Source organism: Gadus chalcogrammus, chromosome 14 (genome assembly GCF_026213295.1).
Source record: "Gadus chalcogrammus isolate NIFS_2021 chromosome 14, NIFS_Gcha_1.0, whole genome shotgun sequence".
Classification (NCBI taxonomy): domain Eukaryota; kingdom Metazoa; phylum Chordata; class Actinopteri; order Gadiformes; family Gadidae; genus Gadus; species Gadus chalcogrammus.
Genome location: NC_079425.1, coordinates 17,534,683 through 17,545,367, shown reverse-complemented (window position 1 = coordinate 17,545,367; position 10,685 = coordinate 17,534,683).

The following is a 10,685-nucleotide window of genomic DNA, read 5'->3' as shown; positions in this document are numbered from 1 at the left end:
TTCTTTTTAATAGCACGAAACATGCATTTAATCTAGAATCTGATATTTTCAGACTTTCAAATACACTTCCTAAGGCAATTTTCATGTAGGACCCTGGATGGAAAAATAAATCTAGGCACAATTTATAATTGAATGGTAGATGGTCCATGTGTCTGAGGCCTAAACAGTGGGCAATCTCGTGTGAGGCTTCAGAGGTCATGTAGCGAATAACCGGTGGTGTGACGATAAACCAAGTGGTTTCCTTTTTCAGTTTGAGCCTGCGTGGAACTACAGGATCAGAATAGCAGACTAGCATACTAGCATGAATATTCTGATCCGTCTAATTGCCATTTAACCACAGAAGAAATCTATACACACAAACGCACGCACACGCCCGCAAGCACACCTAGACTGGGACATGCCCTGGCAGGCAACCCTCTTGGGTGATGTGTGGCTCTGTTAATGGGGGAGTCATAATGATTGGTCTGTTGGAAAACTGGACAAGCGGTTGATGTTCTCACTAAGTGGTTTGTATCTCTAAGTATTGCCAGACATTTAATCATTCATTTTATTTTAGTTTTTTGTTTGTGTTTAGACTCGGTCCACTCACATTGCTGCGAAGGAAATTACTTAATCCATGGAAGTAACCGAACTTGGAAAAACGCTTAATCCTGTTGCTTCTTTATAATTTTTTCCCTTCTCTCCTTTTAAGGGATTTCCTTGTTATTATTATTTCTTTGCACAAGCCCTCCTGCGTTACTCTGCCTTCACCACGGGTTCCCAGTGTCTTCATTTGGATGGCATGGGATGCTGTGTGTCAGGCTGTGTGTGTGCGTGTGTGTGACAGAACAGGAGAACTAGGCTGTCTGTAGCTTTCCCAATGCAACCCATAAGCTACCTATGACGATGCCTTTGGCTGTGTGTGTGTGTGTGTGTGTGCGTGTGCGTGTGTGTGTGCGTTGTACTCCGATGTCTCCATCAAAAACACGGGAGGCTAAGGGAACAAGGGAGTCTCATCCTTTCCTTACCTTCAGTGTCTCTTGCTCTCTGGATAACTAAGTGGCTGTGGAGGGCAGCCAGAGATTAAAGGCAGAACCTGTGGAGAGGCGGAGAAGGCCCTGGTCCTTCAGCCCGCACTCTTAGCCAGGGGTCATCAGGGTGCCTTTGATGCCTTGCCTCCCCTGTCCTCTTCCGGTGCATCTCACCTGACCCGTCCTCTAGACAAGAGGGTTTGATCAGAACCTGTCAGGACACAAGGGCCCACTAGATCAGGGGCTTCAATTGCAGACAAGGCTTTGTGTGTGTGTGTGTGTTTGTGTGTGTCTATTTGTTGGGTTAAGGTTAGTTGTGGGTGGATAGTTGCTAGTAGCCTACTGTGTTTTGTAACATCAAGCACGTATTCTCTATTTTTCTCTTTGAAATAGAATTGCAAATGTTACAAACATACTGTATACACTGACAATTTTTTTTACATCATTGTTTAAGTTCATTGCACAACTTGATCAATCACAGCATTCACCAGCCTGTTATTTTTCTTAATCACAGGCCGTTGCTATGGATGCTGTTTACATCTATCGTATCTAATCGACAATTTCGTAAAAGCAGAAGCAATAAATCTTTTTAAAATCAATACATAATTAATTTTAATAATCAGAATAATATATTTTGTGTCAAGTTATTGTTTTCTGTAGTACGTAGCCGTGTAATAAGCATGTTAATGTAAGAGGGTGATCACCCTTTACGGATTTATTTCTTAGTAATGACTGGACATTATCCATATTTTCTACTATTGAATACTATCGTAACATCATTCATTGGTACAAGGTATTTGTTCATGGGCAGATTTCACTTTTCATTTTTAATTGCTAATTGACATAGACAATGACAACCAACAACCATGTACATGGCCACGGACATTCTTAGACACCTCAACACAATCACAAATGACATCCTTGTAAAAAAGCAGGAGCCATGCTCTAATACAGCACAAGGCAGTAGGGGACTAGGGACAGCAATCACTTTCACTGCTGAGGTGAAGTGGGAAAAGTTAACGAGCTCAGCAAAGCAAATAATTAGTACAAATAAGACGCCGGAAGGCTGAGATGGAATGTGAAGCAGTGCTAATTGAACATGATTGTAAACTCCTTCCCTCTCCATCAGCGTGAGTAGTAACATTTAAGCCCTTGGTGTTAATGAAGATCAATGAGCAAGAGATACTAAATGGGGAAAACACTCATATATTTATTGCTGGTATATTAGCCATAATTGTTTTTAATTGCTTTTTTTTTCTCCCTTTCCTCCTTGGCCAATGTAATTAACTTGACTAGAAATCTGATTTAGATATTAGAATAATCAGACGATTTTGTCCTCTTGTAATCTTGGAAAAAGGTTTAGCTAGCTAGATGGTGTCAGACCCTAACTGTCTTAGTGGTAGGTTTAGTTTGGTTTTCTTTTAACTAGCTTGGAACTAGCTTCGATGATTTATTGAACCCAGCATTATCCCCCCTAGTGTGGTTGGCCTATTCATAACTATTTAAGACTTTCTATTATCTGGCCGATCATTGCCTTCTTTCTTGACCCTCTCACCTCAAGTACATCGCACTGTGTGAGGATGTGTTTATTATGTGAATGTATGTGTGCAAGACATCGGAAAGTGATGCCTTCTGACACACACAGCGGTGTGTGTGTGTGTGTGTGTGTGTGTGTGTGAGAGAGAGAGAGCAGAAAGGTTTAGAGAATAGCTTTTTGTGTATGTTTGTTCTTTGTTTGTCTGTTTGTTGCTCAGCTGCAGACAACGTAAACGGTAGTGTGTTTGTTTAGTGCGGTGGCGAATGTCCCGTTTCAAACAGGGGTTTGACTCCAATGTCCTTGCATTTATGTTTTCTTGGCCTTTGGTGACCGTTGCTAGGTCAACACCAGAAATCCCCATACTAAGCAAACAAGCTTACGCACACACAAAAACACACACACGTACGCACAGGCACTCACACACATACGCAAAAGCCCATGCGCACAGGCACACACAGGCAAATTCACAAAGCAAACATAGAAGCTTCTCTCTAAATCAATAGCAACTGGAAAATGAGGAAGTGTGTGTGTGTTCTTCATTAATCCTTGCTAGGTTATTAATCACTCTGACCTGCTTCCATTATAAATTGTAATATAATATATTAACTGCTGTATGTAATATACAAACTAACACTGAACACAAAGAACATATGACTGTGTACACGGATTCTGTTCACACTGCATTGTGTGCATTACAGGTCATCAAAAAAGAGTAATTGCTGAGTGAAAGAGAGAGAGAGAGATCGAGAGAGAGAGAGATCGAGAGAGAGATCGAGAGAGAGAGAGAGAGAGAGAGAGAGAGAGAGAGAGAGAGAGAGAGAGAGAGAGAGAGAGAGAGAGAGAGAGAGCCTGTTTGTGAACAGGTTGTTTGCATGGTTGGGTCAGAGCGGTGTATGGAAATGGGAGATTCATGTGACAGGCAAATAAGGCTGAGCGTGTCACAGAGGTGTCCACAGAGGTGTCCACAGAGGTGTCCACAGAGGTGTATGCAAAGCCAGAGGAACAGGAAAACAATCCATCTCCCGTGGCTTTCAATGGGCCATGGAATTAGGAAGACCACAAAATACCAAGAAAACTTTTATAAAGATAAACGGCAGGAAGACATTTATTTTCCTTGCTTAGTTTCCGTTTCTGGATTGAAAGGCCAGAGAATATCTAAAGACCATTGAAATAACCAGAGAATCGACTGCACATAGAGCACAGAAGAACAATTAGAAATGTGGCAGTTTGGGACATGTATGATAGACAGATGGGTCAGGGTTCAACTGTTTGCTTGCATGAATGAAAAAGTATTTGACAAACAGCCCTCAGTGCCAACTGAAATGCATGTTTAAAGTTCACATTCAGACATTTGTCTATGTCTATTCCGATGTGTGGTTGCAGATAGAAGAAGTTTTTCTGCCAAATTAAAAGCTTTTTTTTATTTCATCTTCGATGAAAGTTTGAAATGGTGACCTTGAGGTATTAGAAAATATTACAACACACAATCTCTCACTCTCTCTCAAGCTTTAATGGTGAGTCGACAAATTGCCAAATCAGGCTTTGCTGCAGGCTAATAGACCCATTTTCCTCAGGATGTGTCTCCTTCACACCAAACCAGTATTTTGTTCTTATCCATTATCCATTTCCTTCTTCTCCATCTCTCTCGTCCTCACACACACACACAAACATCCACAATAGCACACACACACACACACATACGCACGCATGCACGCACGCACACACACACACACACACACACACACACACACACACACACACACACAAACACACGCACACACACACACACACACACACACACACACACACACACACACACACACACACACACACACACACACACACACACACACACACACACACACACACACACACACACACACACACAACCAACCCTTATTGTCCCCTCTCCATCTCTCCACCTGTCTCACACCCCATTACCCCAGTAAGACGAGGAGACAGCCCCGCCTCAGGGGTGTGTGTGTGTGTGTGTGTGTGTGTGTGTGTGTGTGTGTGTGTGTGTGTGTGTGTGTGTGTGTGTGTGTGTGTGTGTGTGTGTGTGTGTGTGTGTGTGTGTGTGTGTGTGTGTGTGTGTGTTGGGGGGGTTGGAGGGGGTTGGAGGGGGTCTGGGATCAGGGGTAATGTCACCAGACGCATGTCGAACATACAGCCCGTGTCCTGAGAGAGCTGTGTGTGATGTGGCACCCCTCCCCCCCACCCCTCGCCAGAGAGAGTTGAGGGAGGGAGGGAGGGAGGGAGGGAGGGAGGGAGGGAGGGAGGACGGGAGGAAGGCGGGGGGCGAGAGATGGAGAAAGAGAGAGAGAGTGGGGAGGGAGAGGGAGGACACAGGCAGACAGAGATTGCCATGAGAGAGCAGATCATCAGTGCTGCGCCGCGAGGCTAAATGCTTCTTCCTCTTGCTGTCTCACATCATTGGCCAGCTATTGTCCGCAGGAAGTGGGGCAAAGGCTGCTGTGTGTTAGAGTGTGACTGGACTTGATTAGGTCTCCAAATCACTGCGTGTGTTTGTTTGTGTGTGTGTGTGTGTGTGTGTGTGTGTGTGTGTGTGTGTGTGTGTGTGTGTGTGTGTGTGTGTGTGTGTGTGTGTGTGTGTGTGTGATTGTGTGTGTGTGTGTGTGTGTGTGTGTGTGTGTATGTGGGCATGCGTGTGTGTGTATCTGTGTGTGTATAGATACCCTACACGTAAGATACTAACAATCCTCCCATTGGTAACCATTGGGAATCATGATACAATTCATCAGTGCTTATAAATAGGAAATGTTTAAATGTATGTATCAAGCAATTTAAGATATAGACTCAAAGACAATGAAAGAAATAAGTGTCCTTTGTCGTTAGTTACTGCCTTGGGCCACCAACAAAATGGCTACTAAGTGCAAATACTTCTCATTAGAAGACCGGTAAAATAAAAGGTTTTAGTGTTTATTTTCTATTTAGTGTTTAGTGTTTTGTATTGTCCATTTAGCCACTAGAAGAAACAGAATTTCAGTATGCATAGTAGGAGGATAAATAGTTGTATCTTATGGCAGATCAAATCAGCTAAATAATACAATTAAAATGTAATCATGAGGACCCTTAAATAAGCTTATTTTACCAGAAACGTATCCATCCTCATTACACCACTGAGGCACTGTGGCAGACATATTAACTTACGTATTAGTATATCATATAATATCTTGTATAAGTATTTAATTTAAAAAGTAATGAATCTCTCACAGATAGACTGGAGGATTCGGGTTTGTGTTGACATGAGGATTACCGAAAAATCTCAGTGATCTCAGAATAGCAATCATTGCGTCCCATGGGCATGGGGAGGTTATATCTAAACAATGTTGAGTAAGACAATTTGGAAAATTTAAGAAAGGTGCACAAATTTTTAAATAATTCAAAAGCTACACGCAGGAACGCTTCAGCCTATTGTTGTTGTTGGATATTGAAGTTCATTACTGGTAGGCAGAGGGACACTTCCTCCAAGAAGAACATTGTAGCACATCTTAATTATTATAATTAAAAGGAATAGTTAATTTGGATGCTACTGCAAGCACATCTAATGTTCTTCTTAAGTTTTTTGTGCAGTTAACTGCTCCTGCATACTTTCAGCTACTCAAACCATTAAAATATCAAAACGTCCAGCTCTCTAACGACACAATGGCTATCTCTCTGCGTTTTTCAACTTTTTCATTACGCTGACATTAGCGTTGACGTTAGCGGTGACGTTGGCTGTGACCTGCACCAGTTGCTGTCAATATTTCTAGAACGGAATCAACCGAATATCAAGATACCCATCTTTGATATTGCTAGCGTTGTGTGGTAACGTAGGAAAACTGAAACTTGAGGAATCATTCACAGTCTACTTTCTACTTAGTCTGCTTATTTCCATATGAGAGTTTGTCATGACTATTTAAAGGATTTACCATACATGTAGGGTTACCTACTCTGGAATACAAAAACCTGGACCCAGGCAAAAATCTGCTCACCTGATTTAGTGACCTCCTGGTTCAAATGTGCCCTCTTGTATTGCTTGTTTGGTAACCAATCACTTTTTGGCACAACCATTTGGGGTCCAAAATTGAGGCGAGAGCCCCTAGGAACAAGAGGAGCCAAAATGTCAGACTGCTGAATATGGAAATATCTCATGAACAATAAGGAAAGAAAACCTTTTGGACAATGTCAGACAGCATTTTAGTTATTTGGTCTAAATGCACCTGCAAGCAGCAAACATACAGATAATGGTAATTGTAAATTGAGAATCAATAGCCAATTCAAAGTTGAGACAGCGTTGAGATGCTGTTGGGCATGTGCCCTTAAACATGAATGATACAATCTACCCAAAGAGTCCTTTTAGAAAAATGCATGCATTGTGATAATTGTTAGAAAGTGACTACTGCTGAAGGACCAACATGCCCGTGTGCATTGTGCAGTAGACTGAGGCGAAGGCCCAGACGTACGTATTGTCAATACACAGTCCACAGCTGCTCGATATATATGTGTTTACACAGCCATTCCAGCGAGAGAGGGAATAACAAATAGGGCTTGCCTAGTGGCTACACATGGCCAGTCTCGGATCCAGGGAGAAAGGTAGAGAATAGCTTCATTCCAGAGTGCATAGACTGGAGTCATGGCACAGTAGCCAACTAACCAACCTGTTTAAATAGTAAGCACTGATCATTACAAATCAGTATTGACCCATAAACTTCTTTCACCCAGACTCCAATGTTCAAAGGAATACGGTATATCTGTGTATACTTCCTATGTACTCAAACATACGTGGTAAATTAACATTTACTATGATCCAAGCTAAATTATATGGATCGATTATAGAGCATTATTGTATGAAGATAGAGAAGGAGAAAGAGAGAGAGAAAACTATTATTTTGTAGTAAAGAACGAGCAGGATAGATTGCAAGCAAATAAAAAATCCAATCAGGGAATTATCATTGGATAACTAGTTAATAAGTATTCATGTTCATACAAGGCGAAGAATGTTTAAATGTACATTTATGAATCCAAGGCAATATACATTATGTATAATGGACAATACTCATACTATGTTTTTGATTGCCACATACTTTAATGCTTCCTGATGTGTGTATGTTGGCAATAACATAAATGACAACAACACGTGATGAAAGGAGTTTAAAAGTTAACCTTGCACCTGCCAGATGACTAATTGAAGTACCATTTGCAATCACATTCTTTCAAAATGGCAGACACTTAAGTCATGTAGCAATTTCTTTTGTCAAAACCTGCTCATAATAACGGTGATAGAAAAATAATTGCGAAAAACCAAAAGATCGACGTTGCCTTAGAACTGACAGTCGTAACGGCTGGTTATATTAAATTATTCAGAAAGCTTGCCTCAAACAGTGACCTTAGCAACCATTGATGTTTTGTCCTCATCTTCTCCACAGCAAGATAAGTGTGGGGAGTGAGTCACATAAAAGCCAAATGTAATTGCACTCATGTCTGCCACAGACAAAAGCCAATATTCTGGCTAAACTGTGGAGTGGCACTCAAAGGCTTCTTCAAGGCTGCAGCAAATTGTATGGCAGACAGTATTTTTTTTCTGCGGCAGCCACTTACATGAGGATATTATGAGTTTTGCCGCATTAAGTGTGCCCTAACATTGGCAAATTGCTCCTCCCATCATTTATTGCGGCATTCAGAAAAGGTTTCTGCAATTACCTGCATCTTTTTATAAAACGCTTTTGTGTATTGGTGTATTGGTCATTCTTAAGGTTGTGTAGAAATAGACTTAGTTAGTTACACATGCACACGCAACCACACACGTACGCACGGACGCACGCACGCACACGCACACACACACACACACACACACACACACACACACACACACACACAGAAACACATACAGGGAAGCCAACAAAGCTCTACAAGCTCTTCCTTCTGTAAGGCCAGACACCAGTTTTTGACCAGTACCATCTGGTCACTCTCCTCTCAAACACAGAGAGGAAACACAATTCCTGCCCAAGAAAACACAATCCCTGCAGCATAATCACGCACAAATAAGCTGGAGTTGAAGAAGAGAAGCCCAAATATTGCTCCATTATTCTTCCCTTGACCCGGGATGTGACGTCCATTATGGCACTGCAACCTCTGAGGTAGCACAAGCAGCGCTAAGCCCGCTTGCATTTGCATATGAAAAGCCCAAGCATCACGAGGGAAGAGCTGCAGCAGCCAGAGAGGAGGCTGTGGCTATGATTGTTGAGGGATACTTAGCCCCCTATTCAGGCTACAACAAAGGGCAGGCATTCAGACAAGCCATGGAGGGAGGAGGTTTGTCGAGCCGTCTGAGCTTATTCGCCCTCTTCAGTTTACTTAGGCGTCCCTCCTGCCCTATTTTTTGGTCCCCAGAGATTTCAGGCATGGGTGGGTGAGTGATTGGGTCCCTCCACTCCCCATTGGGAGGGATAAATCGTCCTATAAAAGGTAGGCCTCAAAAGATTTCTGATGTGCAGACGCTTATCACCCAATCAGCGCTGCACGCAATCATCTAGAGCCATCGGGACGCCGTTGAGCTGTGTCATTTCTTAACTATCCAAGCTTCCTCTCCTCTTATCTCTTCGTAGGAAAGAAAAAAGGCAAAAAAGGCTTGGGCGAAATTTGGCTGATGCGACTGGAAGTTTTGCTTGATTTGAAGTATGAGCTTTAAGGCTTGCTCCTACCCAAATATACAAAAAAAATGTATGAAAATAAGACAACAATATACGCTATACTCTATTAGCTATTCCTTTTGCGCGGTTTACGTGCCGCTGAGCATATGTACGTTCACACGATGGAACTGTCTTAAACCCCTAATAAGGGAACACTTGACAAAGCCAAGAGCCCTTCTAATCTGAATCAAATCCAGCGACGTGCCATCCCGCTTTGCATTTCAAGGAAATTGCCCAGGAAACTGAAGAGAGAGAGAAAGGTATTTGTAATTATATAGGCGGATTAAGGGTTTGACTGGAAGCCACCTTAGATTGGCTTCATCCTGCTTAATAAGAAGTGAAAGAGGGCAAATGGTAGAAGGTCAGGAGAGATGGATCTGGAGAAGCCGCAGCCATCAAGTGGGTAACTCCTTGATGGGGACGAAGCTGATGAAACACAGGCTCCAGAGTATCAGGCTGCAGCCTGTAGCATCAGCAGTAACTTCATACTTAAACTAACTTCATACCTAAACCAAGGGAACTCCTTCATGGAAGTTTTATAATGCTGTGTGTGTTTGGCAAAGGATTTGGCATTTATTTAGTGGCAATGTATTTAGTGGCTTACACATGGAATGGTGTCTGGTCCACTGACTGTATCATACATTTACTTCCTTCTTTTTTATTGAATTAATGTAATGAAGATCCCGAAATCTTGGGGCTAGGGTGGACCCAAAAACAAATGTACTTGCCGAATGCATTAATAGCAAGTTTTCGCAACGATTAAATCGGTGCATCGATAGATTCTTGGTCATTTTAAATCGATTCAGGGGCCCACGTATCGATGTAATCGCATCTGTGTTAATTCAACCGGATACCGATTTGTATCGATGAATCGTTACACCCCTAATATTTATGTTTTACATGGATGGCATACTACCTCAAGTTCTATGTTTATTCTGGTTTTATATATTATGTTGTTCTTGTATAATGTTTGATCCAAAATTAAGTTTCTGCAGTTTCTAACAGATTGGGAGCATGAATGATATTCTTATCTTATCATGCCACGCTTTTCCATGTGGGCAAGGTTGCATTCCTAAGACATTCAAACTATACAGTAAAATTCCAGAAACAGATGTTGTAGCAAAAGATAAAAAAAGAATACAATCAAAATAAAGATCAAAACCCTGTCAACGACTACTGATGACGTACTGTAACTGGGTCTTGAAGGGTTGTCGTCCCATTTCGTAGGGGTAGGGTTAAGGGGTGGGGGTAAGGGGTAGGGGTAGGGTTAAGGTTAAGATTTTTGCAGAGCAATGAATCTGAATTGGGCCTTAATATCCCTCTGAGTTTAACTTTTTTTTTACAATTTCTATAATCGTGGGAAGGGAAGGGGAATTCAGTAGGTGGTTCTGCACACAAATATTTCTATTCCTGAGTTGCATAGGGTCCGGTTAAAAATAACCAAAA